Source organism: Mustela nigripes, chromosome 3 (genome assembly GCF_022355385.1).
Source record: "Mustela nigripes isolate SB6536 chromosome 3, MUSNIG.SB6536, whole genome shotgun sequence".
Taxonomy (NCBI): Eukaryota; Metazoa; Chordata; class Mammalia; order Carnivora; family Mustelidae; genus Mustela; species Mustela nigripes.
The window spans coordinates 154,284,562-154,302,703 of NC_081559.1; the positions used below are offsets into that span (position 1 = coordinate 154,284,562).

General features: G+C 38.3%; 1 long non-coding RNA gene across 2 annotated transcripts in view; it reads left to right on the forward strand.

Moving 5' to 3' along the window:
* Nucleotides 1-18,142, forward strand: part of LOC132013197 (uncharacterized) — a 58,813-nt gene that overhangs the window by 26,830 nt on the left and 13,841 nt on the right. Inside the window, exon 4 of one of the 2 annotated variants that reach the window (XR_009402912.1) lies at nt 7,168-7,903. The exons of the other annotated variant lie outside the window; for it this stretch is intronic. This is a non-coding gene — a long non-coding RNA (uncharacterized LOC132013197). Of the gene's footprint in view, nt 1-7,167; nt 7,904-18,142 lie in introns of those variants that run through there. 2 annotated transcript variants of the gene reach the window in all.

Genomic DNA, 18,142 nt, shown 5'->3' on the forward strand with positions numbered 1-18,142 from the left:
AAGAGGACATAATATCACCATAAAGTCTACCCTGGGCACAGTGTCCCACAGTCAGGCTGGAACTCGAAACCTGGAGCTTCTTCCTGAGGAGAAATGTGTTTGAATCCCACACTTCTTGTGGTAACCCACGTTTTAACACATAGAGATGAGTCGCCCAAACATCTAACTTTGAAAACCAATGGGGCTCATGACCCAAGACCCACAAGTCTGTTATGATCTGAGAAACCAGTTTTAAAATATGTTTGGATGAACTTGACTCAGGGCCCAGCTCAGGGGCAGTGATCAGGCCTAAACTTAGAGTGAAGAGGACTTACCTGCTTATATTAAGTGTGGTCCTGAGGGACAAGACCCCTAATGTAATATACGCATATAGGAGACTGCTGCAACACTCTTCTGGGGAACAGACACTACAGGTGCAAATTTTGAGTTCTTTCTCTCCTATACTCCAGAGCACCAATATCCTCCAGAAGGGATCTTTTACTCCTCTTTGGTGCCCTAATTTTTGTGGCTACCACCTAGGGGATGTTTCTTGATCACCTGGTTCTAGAGACCAGGAGAATTTGCATTACTGGTCTCAAGGGACTGTAATAATCAGTCTCAAGGGACTGTAATAACCAAGAAAGGAGCTCATACCCTTGTCTGGCACCCCAAATTTTGCAATTGCTGCCAGGGGACACCTCTACATTGCCTAGCTCTGGGTCAGTAAGTTTTATGCTTGCGGGTCCCCTAGGACTGTAACTATTGGAGAAAGAGTTTTAAACAGCTACCACCACCACCCCCTCCCCGAGTACAATAAGAGGAAATAGACCCAGAGCCCAGTTTTTCAGTGAAGGAGGCCTGTTAGCTAATTATTGTGAATGCAGCCTGAGGGTCAGACTCCTAATTAATGTACATCTTGGTGCCAACTGTAATCTTTTCCAGAAACTTGGAAGGCAGGTACTATCTTTGTGATATATGAGAGAAAGGAGCAGAAATCTTATTTGAAGAAAATATTTGCTAAACTCTTCCTTAACGTGGGGAAGGACACAGACATCCAGATTCAGGAAGCCCAGAGAGTTCCAAATAAGAGGAACCCAAAAACCCAAGCCAAGGCACATTATAGTGAAAATTTCAAAAGTTAAAGACAAGGAAATAATATTAAAAGCAGCAAGAAAAAGAACATCTTGTATAAAGGAATCCCTATAAGACTATCAGCACATTTTTCAGCAGAAACTTTGCAGGCCGGAAGAGTGGCACAATATATACAAAGTGCTGGGGAAAAAAAATACCAAGAGCATTCTAATCAGCAAAGTTATCATTCAGAAGGGGAGACAAAGAGTTTTCCCAACAAGCAGAAGCTAAAGGAGGTCATCACCACTAAGCTGGCCTTAACAGGAATGTTAAAGAGACTTTTTTTTTTTTTTTTTTTGTAGCTGAAAAGAAGGGGCAGTCATTAATTACAAGAACACATATGAAAGAATAAATCTCACTGTGAAGGTGCATATATGGTAAAAGGATTGGGTTGATTATTTATAAAGTTAGGATGAAGATTAAAAGACAAAAGTAGTAAAAATAACTATGATTACAACAATTAGTTAAGGGCTACACAAGGTAAAAAGATATAAAATGTAATATCCAAAAAATAAAACATGGTGGGGAGAGAATAGTAACGTTGAGCTTTACAATGGGCTCAAATTTAAGTTGTTATCCATTTAAAATTGACTATGATATATCTGTTACTATATTTAAGCCTTGTGATAACCACAAGGCAGATATCTATAGTAAATACACAAAAGATAAAGGAATATAGTGTACCATTGAAAAAAATTACCAAACTACAAAGGAAGAGAGAAAGAGAAGAAAAGAAAGGAACAGAGAAGAGTTATAAAAACGGCCAGAAAATAAATAACAAAATACCTATTAATAATTATTTTAAATGTGAATGAACTAAACTCTCCAATTGAAAGACATAGAATGACTACATGGTTAAAAAGCAAGACCCATCTACATGCTGCCTACAAAAAACTCATTTTAGATGGAAGGACATAAACATACAGAAAGTGAAGGGACAGAAATTTCGTGCAAATAGAAATAGCAACAACAACAAAAAAGCTGAAGTAACTGTATTTACATCAGAAAATATGCTTTAAAGCAAAGACTACAATAAAAGAAAGAGTGTCACATAATGATAAAGGGGTCAACCTAACCTAAGAAGATATAGCATATGTAAATATTTATGCACCTAACATAGGGAGACCTAAATATATAAAACAAATATTAACAGAACTAAAGAGAAAAATAGACAGAAATACAATAATCATAGGGAACTTTAATACCACACATACATCAATGGATGGATCATCCTGGCAAAAAAATCAATAAGGAAACATTGGTCTTCAATGACATGTTAAGCCAGATAGACTTAACAGATATTTACAGAACATTTTATTCACAAGCAACAGAATACACAGTCTTCTCAAGGGCACATAGAAAATTTTCCAGGGTAGATTTATATGGTAAGCTTCTGAACAAGTCTTAAATACTTAAGAGGATTGAATTCATATCAAGCATCTTTCTGACCAAAATGGTATGAAACTAGAAACTAATTGCACAAAAAACTGAAAAATGCATAAATATATTGAGATTAAACAATATACTACTGAACAATCAATGGATCAAAGAAGAAAGCAAAAGATAAATAAAAAATACCTGGAGACAAATGAAAACAGAAATGTAATGCACCAAAATTTATGGGGTTCAGGAAAAGCAGTTCTTGGAGGTACTTGAGTCTAACTCAAGAAACAAGAAAAGTTTCAAATAAAAAGCCTAACTTTACCTCTAAAGGAACTAGAAAATCCATGCTCATGGATTAGAAGAATTAATAGTATAAAAATGTCCATACTACCCAAAGAAATATACAGGTTCAATGTAATCCCTATCAAAATTCCAATGCCATTTTTCACAGACATAGAACAAACAATCCTAAAATTTATATGGAACTGTAAGAGACCCTGAGTAGTCAAAGCAATCTTGAGAAAGAAGAACAAAGGTGGAGAATCATGGTCCTTAATTTCAAACTATATTACAGAGCTGTAGTAATTAAAATAATATGGTATTGGCATAAAAATAAACAGATCAATGAAACAGAATAGAGACCCAAGAAATAAACCCACACATATATGATCAATTAACCTACACCAAAGGAGACAAGAGTATACAATGGAAAAATAACAGTTATTTCAATAAATGATTTTGAGAAAATTGGACAGCCCACATGTAAAAGAATGAAAATGGACCACCATGTTATACCATCCACAAAAATTAACTCAAAATGGATTAAAGACTTGAATATAAGACTTGAAACCAAAATACTCCTAGAAAAAAAACATAGGTAATCTTCTTGACATGGGTCTTGGTGATAATTCTTTGAATCCAACATCAAAAGCAAAACCAACAAAGGTAAAAATAAGCAAATGGGACTATACCAAACAAAAAACTTCTACACAACAAAGAAAATCATCTACAAAATGAAAAAGCAAACTACTAAATGAGAGGAAATATTTGCAATCATATATCTGATAAGGGGCCAATATACAAAATAAACAAAGATTGTGTACAACTCAATAGGAAGAAATAACAAATTCAACTAAAAAATGGGCAGAAGATCTGAATAGACATTTTCCAAAGAAGGCATACAGATTGCCAATGCTCACATGAAAACATGTTTCAAATCACTAATCATCAGGAAATATAAATTAAAACCACTGTGAGATATCACTTCACACCTATTAGCATGGCTATTCAAAGAATCAAGAAATAAAATTGTTGGCAAGGCTGTGGAGAAAGGGAGCCCCTGAGCACTGTTGTGAATGTAAATTGGTGCAACCACTGTGGAAATGGAGATTCCTCAAAGAATTAAAAAAAGAACTACCATATAATCCAGCAATTCCTCTTCTAGGTATTTATTTGAAGAAAATGAAAAAACTAACTCAAAATGATACATGCACCCTCATATTGATTGCAGCGTTATTTTACAGTAGCCAAGATATGGAAACAACCTAAGTGTCCACTGCTGAAATTGAGATATGTACATAGATATAGATATATATATATAGATATAATTCAGCCATAAAACATAATGAATCTTGCTATTTATGACATTTTATATATAAAATTGAGATATGTATATGTATGTGTGTGTGTGAAATCTTGCCATTTGTGACACCCTGGGTAGATCTTGGAGGCCTTACACTAAGTGAAAGAAGTCAGACAGAGCAAGACAAATACAGTATGATCTCTGTTATATGTGGAATGAATATATAATGTGTATTTATGTGTGTGTGTGTGTGTGTGTGTGTGTGTGTGTATAATCTCCAAACTCATGGATGCAGAGAACAGATAGTGTTGCCAAAAGCATGTGGTGTGGGGGGTCAGAGAAATAAGTAAGATGTTTTTGCATTTGTTTAAATAAATTGAACAAGTTTTTAAAATAGGCAAAAAGAGGGGCACCTGGGGAGCTCAGTCGGTTAAGTGTCCACCTGTTGATTTTGGCTCAGGTCATGATCTCAGAGTTATCAGATCGATCCCCATGTAGGACCCCCACTTAACAGGCGGTCTGCCTGAGATTCTTCTCTCCCTCTCCTTCTGTCCCTCCTTCCCTCCATCTCTCTCTCTCTCTCTGTGTCTCTAAAATAAATAAATAAATTGTAAAAATAAAAATAGGCAAAAAGAAATAATACTTTAAGTGTTTTTTTTTCAAATCCTTGGTAGATTTATTCCTTGGTATTTAGTATTTGACATTTTTGGTGCTCTTTAATTTATAATTTTCAAAAATCTCATATTCTAACCCTCTTGGCTAGTATATAGAAATACTATTGGTTTTTTATACTAAACTGTGTCTAGTAATTTTACTAAATTCAGACAATTGTTTTAATAATTTACCCGTAAATTCTTTTGTATTCTTCAGGTGCACAATCTGCATCTCCTTCCCTTGTCATACACACAGAATTTGGCCACAGGTTAACTTACACCACGTGTTCAATGCCTAATAGTAAATATTAAATATAAAACCATTCCCGTGTCTCACCTGCTCCAGAGGTTTGGACTAGGGCTTGAGCACTTTTATTCTGAAGGATTTTCCAAATAATTCTGATGGAAAAGCCTGGCTTGAGCCACTGTTCTATACCAGTGAAATGGTGTGAAATACAAATCAAGTTTTTGTATAAATCAAGCCCTAAATGTGTTTTGCTCTTAACTGTCTGAGAGGAACTGAGGCAAAAACATTTCTTGCTCCAATTTCCTTTTCACCCTTGATTTGAGAAAGGTACACTTGAAACAACAACAACAGCAACAAACTTTGAAAGAAATTTAAATGGTAGGTTTGCTTGTAAGGAAAAATAGAACTTTCTTTCTTTCTTCCTTTCTTTCTTTCAATAATTTCTATTTATTTATTTGACATAGAGATACAGAGAGAGCACAAGTAGACAGAGCAGCAGACAGAGGCCAGGGAGAAGCACGCTCTCTGTTGAGCTGCGAGGCCGATGCGGGCTCGATCTTAGGACCCTGGGATCATGACCTGATCTGAAGGCGGTGCTTAGCCTACTAAGCCACCCAGGGTGCCCTAAGAAATAGAATTTAAAGGTAAGATCCCTGAATTTTTTGTTTAAAGGATTGTGGTAGAGCAAACTAAGAAATAGATGTCTGGAGAAGAGGTGGCTGAATGTTTTCTCACTTGGCCAAGCTCTCAACAAACAACAAGCTACAATGAGTAAATCATTTATAAATGGATGAGACTCAGAATCCAGATGTTTGGAAGCAAGATACTAGCTGGTAATGTGCTGTAGCCCATCATCCAGGCCCTTCCTGAGGGAAATGATAGCAAAGCCAGACTCTCTGCTTTCTAAATATCCTCTAGAAACCAATCTTGTTGTCACCAACATCACAACTTCGTTTCAGCGGGCAATTTACCAACATCTGCTTGGCAAAGACTTTTCTCCCTTCAACTCACAAATATGTATTTTCCCATTTGGAAGAGCTGAACCCAACATACAGCAAGAAAAGAGTATTGAAAATCACAAAGGCTATATTCCAATCCATTTTCAGAAACACCTCCAATCTTCTTATTCAAAGTATTATTTTTACCTTCAAAATCTTGGCAGCATAAATGATCACTGAGTACATCACTGTTTGGAGTAACGCAAAGGAGTGAAAACGTATATGCATGGACAGCTAGGCAAGTAGTCCTTCACAGTTATTTGAAGTTTTGTAAAAAAAAAAAAAAAAAAAAAAAAAGAGTCAGATGCAGCAATTTTAAATTACAGAATATTAAAAGCTGCATTTCACTAGCATTTCAACCTCAAGGGTTTGTTAATTTTAAAAATGAAATGATTGGCAAGGGAAACATTTACTAAACATACAAAATCATCAATAACATCCATTGCATTTTGGCTGGAACAGAGTTAAGCACACCTTTTTGGGTTTTTTTGACCACTTTCATGATTGCCAAAATCATCTGATCGTTTGTTGAGTGCATAAGCTGTATTTATTAGAAGAGGGGACAGAGCGTTTCTTGGGCTGCTCAGAGGCCAAGTTGGACAGATAGATCACTTCAGTATCGTACAAGCCAGCTGAGAGATAATTAAGTCATTTGAATGTGAGATTTCCTGGCTTCTCTCTCCCATTTTTTCCCTTGTCTCTTTTTGGAAGCAAAAACCATGGCTCTTGTCCCGTGTCCTTCCCCCAACCCTTTTTAACATTCTCTCCTCCTGCCTGTGGTAAGCACACAGTTCTCTTCTTATTGAGAAAAATGATTAGCAAAGATTCATAAAAGAAACCTTATTCCTATAAAGCTTTGTGAATATGTTTCCCTTAGCCTTATATTATCTAACAATGACTTATGTACTTATGTATTTATGTATCACTTCCCTTTTAGACTATAAATTCCTCCAGGACCAGACTAGGTCTTATTTATCTTTGTACCCTTAGTGCCTTGTCTAATAAGTGATGGAGAAATGCTCCTAGAACCCAAGGAGATGATCTGACCCCACTTCTGTATTTTTCTAGAGAAGGAAACAGACCCAGAGGGTAAAGTGATTTGCCCAAGTTTTCCAAGATAGTCAGTGATAATGTCCTTCTCCTCTGCAGAAGAATTTTTAAAAACAGCTTTTATTTTCTTTTTTTCTACCACAGACTATTTGCTCACTCAGTGCTATGCACACTCAGCCAGAGAAGAACACATTAACCATATGAGGCCACTTGGAGACATCACAGGAGATTTTGGGCAGTGGGACCATCATTTGGCTGGTGATCCTTGGCTCTCCACACTTTGTTCTCCTAGTCCCAGATGGTAGTATGATTTCACATGCCCAGTGCCTGGCTCTGTCATTTTGTCCAAACTCAGTATCATGAAGTTAAAGTGATGCAATTTGGGTGGAACAAATAATTTGGAACTTTCAACATAAATAATCCGGGATCCTTTAATTAATGAAATACATTTGTGTCTTGCTATACAAAGGTTCAGTGCAGATCAACTTTGTATTTCTATATCTTCAAATCTAAGTAACTTTTTAACAATTTAAAACCTTTGGGTATTTAACAGTATTGAAAACCTTTTTTCTTTCTTTAGTAAAATTCTGTCCGTTCCCTGTTTGTACATCGTAAATACATACATACACACACACATACAAAAATTTAATTGTTTTAATAATGTTAACTGTCTTAAAAGCTATGTGATTAGTTAGAGGATCCTCATACATATATTCGAATGCCACTATATTGTTAATCTTAATCTTACAGGTGACACTATCCTCTAAGAAATTATTCTGGGGTTATTTCATTACAAGTTTACTCCCCTTGAATATGTAAAATGGTTTTCCTACATAACTAAAGGTTTGATTTACTTTCTATAAAAACAGAGCGTATTATTCAAAATAAAAGACGTTGGTTGTTTTCCAAAAAATTGGTATCAACTCTTTAGTTCACATCCAAGCTATAATACAGCATTGTTCCTGTTTTGACTGCTGTTTTGACTTAAACAGAATCATTCCCTATTTAATGGCCAACAAATGTTGAATTTGGAGATAGAATTACATACATTGGATTAAATGCAGTATACAAATAAATACAGTATGCTGCTGTTTAAGGACTGCTGGTGCAATCTGCTGCCAATTCTTGAAACATGAAATCCTACTACTTCTCTACTATATAATAACATAGGCCGGAGGTGCGCGGGAGAACAGGAGGTGATGCAGCTATTGAAATCAACAGAGTCAGGCATCCAGTCACCAATTTGGGCTGGAACCTTGCCAAGGTAGATTTTATTTTTATTTCTTTAACTACTGTTAAAGCTGGCAGAATTAAAATGTATGCACACACCCGCACACATGCACCCTACCGGTTGGGACAAAAATGAATGTCAGTCGGGGGGTTATGAACTTTCGCATTTCTGTTTTTTTCCTCATATAATCTGTCCTCAACTACCCTTTGGATCATTTCTCTGTATTCATACGAAGATACCCATTTGAAGGCGATGGAAGGAACTAATTTTAAAGATTTTATGCAATGTTTCTTTTCCGGGCTAAAAGTCATTATATATGTTCAGGTCTGTAGTGCAGTTACCCAGTTGGTAAAGCTCCACTTGAAATTTAAACAATTTAAAACCAGGAAAAATCTTTCTAGAAATAAAAAACGTTGGGGTGCCTGGGCGGCTCAGTCAGTTGAGGAGCTGACTCTTGACTTCTGCTCAGGTTACGATCTCAGGGTCACGAGATCAAGCCCCGCATTGGACTTCGAACTCAGTGGGGAGTCTGCTTGAGATTCTCTCTCCCTCTCTCTCTTCTTCTACCCCATGCCCTGCGCTTGTGCACACGCTGTTCTCACTCTCTCAAATAAATAAAATCAATCTTTTAAAAAAAGGAAAGAAAAAATGTTGTAAAAATATGCCCATTCCCCACCCCCCTTAATAAGCAGGATATAACAGATTCAAAATGTGTATCACCTTGGTGCTTTGTGGTATTTGGGTAGGATTTAGCACAAACAGAGATTCTTGGCATTTCCATGCGCTTTTATTTCTATTATCTCCAATACTTTCAGATTTCAAAGACAGTTTTGGTGCTAATTACCAGATTTTGACTTTTATGAAAACCCCACACCACATGTCCTGATTTTATAGTTGCATGTGGAATCTGAAATGTGGTTTTATCAAAATAAACTCACACTTTGGTGTGTGGAATTTCACTTGTAAAGTAGAGATCATAATTTCAAAAACAAACACAATTTGCACTTGGTTTTGCTTGAAAAAATAAAACGCTTGGCTGTGATCAGATGAAAAATGTTTTACTCCAGTACTGGCTTTTCTCTGAAAAGCATCTCCAGGCAGAGCCAAGTGGTCGTGAACAGTATCATCTTCCGTGCAAGCACCTTGGCATCTCCCTATTTAATCAGTATTTTTAAAACAGAAGTCCCCCCCCGCCTAGCTCCTTACCATTATTTTATTCTTCTTTGGAAACTTAAACATCCATTATAACACTTTTTACTTGTTTGGGTCAAGAGCAGTGTTTGTAAGAACCCATTACAGGAATAAAAGAAGATTATTAAATAACTAATCAAGTCCAAGAAAAGAGTTGAATACACTATTATCCAGGGCAGAAATACCAGTTATTTCCCTGGGAGGCAGGTGGTTTAGGGGAGGACAAATGTGTATTTGAATTCTAGCTCTGCCACTTACTAACTCTTTTACCTTGAGCCAGTTACACAGCCCTTCCGTGGCCGAGCTTCCTTATCGGGGAAGTGGTAATAATTAAAAGAACAATTCTGAAAACAAAATGAGAAAGAAGACCTACAGAATCTCTCGTTAAGTACCTGGAATAACAGACACTCGGTGGAGCCACAGGTGCTTGTGAGAGCATTTTAAGTTCACGGAAAAAGAACACAAAACAAATGTCATCAAAACACTTGAGTTACTCAGAGGAGCAAGTTTATCTACGTGAAATCGGAAAGCAGGTTGCGCTAGACATACCTATTATCAACTCTATAAAAAATTTTTGATTGTGTGTGCACTGAAGCTATTGCTAAAGAATTAGCCCTCATGACCAAGCAGGCCCATGTCCATGAAGAGAGGAATGTAAGGAAAATTCCTACAAGAAAGGGACAATGCATTTGGGATTTGTGTTGTAGTCTGTAAGGTGCACACATCGCTGCACAGAGAGCAGAGAGGTAGATGGTGCGGTCCTGTTTTCAGCAGGCTTGGGTTGAGAGCCACTTCTACCACTTACTGCTATAAAGCTTTCAGCAGACCAATTAACCTCCCAAAGATGAATAGTAGCATTTATCTCAGAGAGTTATTTTGAGAATCCAGTGAGATTACACGTGGACATTCTTAGCAAGGTCCCTGGCAGGTGATAAACACTCAAGAGATGGTTTGACTCTCAGCATGATTATTAGTCCTTTTTTTCCTTTATTGGGCTCCTTCCTGGAGGCAAAAACTTGCTTTTCTGGAGGGAGCACAAACGGAATAGAATATACAATTATGCTTTTTAAAGTTTCTCTTTCCATCTGAGACCTTTGTCTTTTTACACTAATATTGTTCCAGGGAGCTCATGGCTAAATAGAGAGCAACCTTCCATTCTGAGGGGTATTATTGGGTCTCAACTTATCAGATGATTTGAACATTATAATCAACCTCATCAGTTTCTTTATTTCTTCATCTTCAACATCCTAGAGCAGTGTGAACTAGTAGCTGTAGGCCTTTGGACTTTATCATAAGCGACCTTTTTATGAGTCTGTTGTTAAACTCTTTATCTTTATGAGATTTATCAAAGTGAGTAACACTGCTAGTTCTGTAAGAGTCTCTTACTCCATGAATGATTTATAACAAAGAGGAGGTACTTTATTAAAAGGTTCTTGTGCTCCAGAGGCTCTTGTGAGCTCAAAGAGCTAAGAGTTGCCATTACTGCATTAGAAGAAATGCATGTTTATTCATGAGAACTAAAGAAGACATAGGAAGTTTATCAATTGGTTGGGTCATTCCAGTTTTTTCTTAGAATTCTTTCTTTTTGTTTCATTTCTTTAATCAATTTCATTTATTCATTCAACGAGTATTTCTTGAATGTTATAATGTCCTAGGTCTTGCTAGAGAGGTCAATAAAACTGGGAAAGTCTCTGCCCTTCACATGCTATTAATGGTTCTCAAAGTGGGCCAAACATTAGAATCAATGGGGATATGTTTATTAAAGGCACACACCCGGCAATTACATCAGAATCATCTGGACAAAGATGAAGACCCTGATACAGAAGGAGCTGACTACTTTGGAGGGTCTGAAAAGGAGATCAGGAGGTTGGGCTATTGTGGTCAAGAGTGAGAGGGTAAGATATGGGCACAGTAGAGAAGAAGCAGGGTCCTGATTTCAGGCCAATTTTCCCACATTCAGAACTGCTACTTAAAGTAAAACTGAGTTTAACAAGGCATTTATTCAGATTATTGAGTGCAATCCTTTTTCAATTTTATAATGAGTGGGATATTAAAAAGAGATTTTTGAAGGACTCGTGCCTCATTTCAAATAAATGCCATAATTTGAAATTTGCATAATGTGGTCTTCACATTAATTTTTCAGCATAAGGAAAAGGGGTCTCAAATATCCAGAGTGAATTTTTTTTAATCACTTGAACTACAGATACCAATCCTTTTATCACCCTTCCCTTGAAACATTTTGCTAGTAGAATATTTCTGGTATCTGCCCTCAGTTATTAACTAAGGGCTACGAACCCACACTTCCTTTTTACTTGACTCTTTATACATAGTTTTCCAAGTCCATTGGTTAATTTATCATATGGCTTCAATGTCATCACTTAGTTACTACAAAGATAAGATGATAAAATAGAGTAACATAAGTGTGGTAAAAGTGTGGGATTTGGGGGATTTGTCAGTATCATTTTGGTATGTACATTTCCTGGATGTTATTTAAAACTATATCTGGATAAAGTTATGAATTGTGATGCTTTTGATCTGCAGCCATGATGTGGATCCGACTTTATTTGATTGCATGTTTAGAAGAATGGATGCATGCATGAAAAAATCATCTAATGGTCTATTAGAACATTGATTTGCTTGATTCATTAATACATAATGAAATCTACATTGCAAGGAACTACTGAAATGTATTTCTTTGGCTATAATTCAGGAATGCTTATACGATTGGAAGGATTATTTTTCCAGGAGAATAAAGTTTAATAGTAATCAGATGTTCATTCTGGAAATACAGGGACAGAAATGATATTGTTGGAAATGATATTTAAATGTTTCCCTCAGCCTGTTGTTTTTCCTGATACAGAACCACACCACAGTCCAGAATATTTGGAAGAGCATATCTTGTTTTTCTGTGTCTTTCTACTTAAACTTCTTCCTGGGGTTCTGAGAAGTCAGAGTGACATTCAATAGAGAAGCCCAAGCAAGTCATGATAATGCCTACTTACTGTTCTAGCAACCTGAACCTAAGTGTGGGCTGGTGCATCAAAGAGCTCCAATGAACTGTGATTGAAAGATGCCCCCATTTCTGCCACACAATGATGTTACACAAGAACATTTGATTTCTATGATATATTCCAACCTATGAGATTTTCACACTCCTTCTGAGTGGGTTTTAATGTATTTTTAAATGTTGTACCGTACTCAATTGGCTATCAGGTAAATCTATGAACCAAATTTCCTCCGTTTAACTGGAGAAAGTGTTAAAGAGACATACTTGATAATAGAGAGGCTGGTAGGTTTTAGAAAAATAAATGGAAAAGACAGTCAAAGGAAAAGAATGTTTTGTGCTGGAAACTGACAAGAGGAAGAAGACTGAATTAAGCCTTATCAATTCTATCTCCTTAAATCTCTTGACTCTGTGTGTTTCCTCTCATACCTCCTGCTGCCACTACTTTAGTTCTTCCATATATTTATTGATTGTATAATTGTTCTTGCAGACTCCAGTATTAAATCAATCTTATTTGCCCCACACTCTATTTCCAGAGTTATCCTCTAGAATAAAATCCCAATACATTAGGTGTGCACGGAGGTTCCTTTATGATCTGGGTCTGGTTACTTTTATAGCTTCTTTTGTTCCTGGCATTCTAGGCTTCAGGAGTACTTATTTGGACTTTTTCCTAACACTGATAATCCTCCTTCTTCCCAGTCTTGCAGACTCCTTATCCTTAGTTAATAAGACTAGAACGTTGAGACGTGGTTTTGACCTCACTTCCTCCAGGAAGTGTTCCCATTCCTCCAGTAAGAGCTCTGTACAACCTTAGTGTAATATTTGCTAATGGATGTTTTAGTCATCTATTCACTGGTGTGTCATACCTTACAAGATTTAATCTCTTGAAGACTTGGATTGTATTTTTTTCATCTTGTATTACCAGGATCTCAAATAGAGCTTGACATCTATTAATTGCTTTGAAGTTATGTGTAGAATGAATGAGCAGGTGAGTGAATAAATAAATAAATAAAGAGTAGATGAAGGAACCAGGCAGGAATAGGAAGGTTCTGGAAGGTGTGAGAGAAGTGGGAGAGAGAAAGAGAGCAGGAGAGAGTAAGTGCATACGTTTGAAGGAATAGGTTTATTTTTAAGATTTAATTTTCCCCTCAAGTTCTTCTCTTTCATTTTTAAGATTTTATTTATTTATTTGAGAGAGAAAGAGAGAGAAAGCACAGAGGAAGAGTTAGAGAGAGAAGCAGATTTCCCCTCGAACAAGGAGCCTGTGATCATGACTTGAGCCAAAGGCAGATGCTTAACTGACTGAGCTACCCAGGCGCCCCTCCCCTAAATTTCTTAGGTTGGAATTTCTTAATATTTTTTATTCTGCCATGCCAACTACAATATCCTTCTCCTGGTTTCAAGCTGGTAAAAAACATAGTAAAGCCTATATATTGCCTAGATGTCCTTTACCAGTTTGAGATTACCAAAACTAGCCCTTTTCCCCCTTCTTTGCTTTCTAGACTATATTTTATATAGTATATATATATGTATTTGTTATCAGAGACTTATTCTATGAGCATGATAACAGTCGCATTGATTCATTGTTTTCTTCTGAAATAATTTTTCCGATTCATATTAATATCCTAGGACTTCCATTATGTCTTAGCTCAGGACGAAGCATATATAGTCAAGTTTCCAGATTATTTCAAAACAGAAAATACAGGACCTTGCAATAAACCGGTATACCACTGTGTCATGTTTGTGGGTGGGCTGATCCAGATATGGGGCTCAAACTATTATTGAGGTAATTAAAGAGGCAGCAAACAGTATTACTCACTTTTATCTTCTGTCAGCATTCTACAATACCTACACATCACTTTGTTGGTCTACATGAATCTTAGTATAAAATTATTTTTCATATTATCAAATCTTTCCTGGGAAAATTCTATCGTGGAGTCAGCTGTCTGTGAAAAAGTAGACAGAGGGGCCAAAAAGAGAGAGATATCACTGAGAGGTAAGTGACAGTACTATGCACATGTTCACCAAAGATTGTCCTCTAAAAAACAGGCTGTTGAAAAGCTAGGATCAAGAAAGATCCTGCTGATAAGAATGTGCAACAGATCTGTTTATTAGAAGTCACATAACTTGAATATGCTTGTGTGATGCACTATGAAAGCGCCACAAGTGGCGGATTCATGCTTTTGGGTAGAACCATGACTGGCTTCTACCTGATGAGGGTCATCTGGCCGTTTTGTTGTGATATTTTGCATGTGCTAGACAGACCAGAAAGGACAGTCCTAATATCAAGGTTGACATCAGTAGACTCAGACCCAGACAAACATTGTTCCACTTCAGTTTATTGCTAACCTAGTAAACAAGCAGACTGAAGGGGGAAGAAAAGATACACAAGAAGGGACATAGCTTTTCTTCTCCTCTTGAAAGAGCACCTAAAATTCAGTGATCAGTGTATTTAGCAGAGAGGAATTTGCTCTGGTGCTGGGGATCAAAGCACCAGATCAAAGCATGTCTGACTTGACTCCCTGTAGACTGGGGGTATAGCCGTGTCAGTCCACGAGGGGCTCAAGTCAGTACTCTAGAAGATAATTGTTACCGCATGCTGCTATAGACTTCTGGGGTCAGTTCTCACTCCACTGCTTGTGCTGAGGTAGACTGCACTATGGCTATACACCTGTCCAGGTCTTTCATTAATATATTTTATTAACATATTTTAATATATATATTTAATATATTTTACTGCTTCAAAATTATTCCTGGGCCAGTGAATAGGACAGATAAACAGAAACCGACCTCAGTTTCTAGGGTAAAGCCAGCCAAGGGTCACTGTACTATTATATTTTTATTTCAGCTGGGTTGTCCCAATTTTTATGGGGGAGTATCATCCTCCTCACTCCTAGTCTTGCCCCCAGCTCTGTGGTGATTGCTTCAGAAAAAAAGTCCATGCTCTGTGCTCTTGTTGGGACTTCGATGCCCAATCTCAGAGCTTTGGCTGGCAGTCTCTCACTCACTCTTTCTTGCTGGGGGGCGAGAGCAGGGGGATGCGAGGCTGGAGCGGCCTCTAGCCAACTAACTTGTCAAGGGGACTTGAGCTTTTTTGAGAACAAAGCCAGCGCATCAGAAGAAAGTCCCATGGTGGAAATGGTATCCCTGTGACCCCATTTAAATCTGCATGTAGCCAGTTCTACCCCTGTGCTTGTTCTTACGTGGGTTGATAAATCCTGTTGACCTAAAGTTCGGGTTGAGTTTTTGTCCCAAGGAGTCTGCTTGTAGAGGTGCCGATTGCCCAACTGAAGGAGAATCGTGGGTCTGGTTCTTGTCTGAAAGCATCCTGCGCATGCGCTAAGAATTTGCTGTCTCAACTGGGACCTTCTCCGTGTTCTTCCACCCACGGCAGTGATAATCCCCTCCCCCCAACCATAATCAGATACACCAACTTCCCAAATGAAGGTGTTTCATGGACTGTATGACTCACTGGTCTTGCTGGTCTGCTGCTCGGAAGCTTTCAGAGCCTCAGGTGGCTCTCCGTCCTAGGACAGCTGCCACTGCCCGCCACCGAGACCTCATCGACCCCCCTACACAGGCGGCGGAAGTACCGGTGTGCGGAAGCTGCCGCAGTCACGCTCCGGGAGAGCCAGAGAGATGATCCGAGTCATCCCAACAGTCCTCCAGGGCCTCTGTCTCATATGCTGCCTACGATCTGTGAGAAGTAGCCCTCCAGTTTTCCTATAAAACTAACATCAGTGTTTACCTATAAACAGACACAGAAGTCACTGCCGACTGTACTCTGCTTTGTATACAATCCTATTATATAAAGAGCTCAAGCAGCACGTCTGTCTGCCTCGATGTGTGCGTTCTCCTTCTCCAGCTGCCAACCACCTAAATTATTCAGCAAGCCTTGATCATGCCAAGTTTTTAGTCAACAATGGAGATCCTGCCAAAGAGCTAATAATGTTTAAAAAAAAAAAAAAAAAAAAAAAAAAAAGCAATGTTTGTGACAATTAACAGAGCCTGCAGCCTGCAATGCGCGTTGGACTCATTTGTAAAGGAAAATTTAAATGATATGCTTCATTATAAATGGTCCCATGCAGCACATTGCTAATCAACCAAAGCAGCTTCTTCTCTCCCCCCCACCCCCGCCCCCGCCACTGCCCCACCCCCGCCCTTCTTTCCTATCTGATAAACCCAAATGGCAGCCCTGTGTCAAGCCTCTTGGCCACTGCTTGCTGTAGCTATAAACGTGGTGTGGTTATCTATCAGTATTCTAATCAGCTTAGATCAAACTGAGTAATTAGCTCTAACGTGGATGAATAGAGCACCAGCCTCTTATCTTGTCTATTAATAATCACAAGTATAACTTCACAGCCAAATCAAGAGGTATGTTACTGTTCCCCTGAGAGCCTGTTTGGGTAAACCCCCCTGTGACTGCACCAATCTAAGCAGTGCAGATGGGACAGTGAGCCCGTAATGACGGGCTGACAGCTGCCAAACCAAGCAATTCCTCCCCCACTCTTGGCAGAGGGAGAGAGAGAGAAAGAGATTGATTGGGGAAGTGGGGCTGATTCTCCATGCTAAATAACTATTATTTCCCAAATAATGGTTTGAGATAAAGGGAGAGGGAAAGGGAGGAGAGGGGGGCAGAGGACTGTTGCTAGATCTCCAAATTCCAGGCTCAGGGAAGGAGATGAAACAGTACAGCCCAGCTTGGCTCCTGCCCCGCCCTCCGGGAGCAATCGGTGCCTTTTCATTCACAGCACCCCGCAGTCCCCCGCTGAGCCTCCGCACCTAACTCTCTCAGGCCACCAACAGGTCTCATTTATAGAAGTCATCCCTCTGTAAGTTTTCCTTTTGAACAGAAAGGGTCAAAGTAGTTTATAAGAAAGAGCATTTATTTTTAGCCTCTTTTACTTTTAAAAACAAATTCTCATGTTCACTGTGTTATCTCTCTGATCTTGCTTTCATTCCTATATGTCTGGGCGCCTGAGTGGCTCTGTTGGTGAAGCATCTGCCTTTGGCTCAGGTCATGATCCAGGGTTCTGGGATCGAGTGCCGCTTCCCGCTCCTTGCTCCGCGGGGAGCCTGCTTCTCCCTCTCCCTCTGCCTGCCACTCTCCTTGTTGTGGTCTCCCTCTCCCTGTCAAGTAAATAAATAAAATCTTAAAAAAATAATTCATAAAAATCAATTTTTTGAAATCTGTAGGTCTTCTTCCCAGAAAAATAACACTTATATGTAAATTTATACAAAAGTTTGCATAAGACTTCACGGGGTGTGGTGCTGGTGTTCACAGTCTTAAGACCATCTGTGAATTTTTAAGGGGTCTATAGCTTAAGAACATCTGGCTTAAACACAGAAACACACAACAAAAATTTCAAGAATAGAAGATGAGTTCTTAATTGTGGCACGAACTGGATTTCATGAAACATTGGGTCCACATAGCACTATTAGCTGTTCTGTGGGGTGATGAAAAGAGGGCTTGGACTTCCTACTCTGCCATCTAGTTGGTGCCACTCCTAGTCAGTTGTGTTTCAAATGCCTACGTGCAATATGAGGTTTGGAAGTTGGAAAAATATTTTCTATCGAAACACAATAGTGATGAAATTCCATTGATTGATTCATTTGTTCGTTCGTTCATTCATTCACCTTTATTTTACTGGACCCTCTTTCACTGCTCCCCGCTTTGGGTTCCTACTTGAACT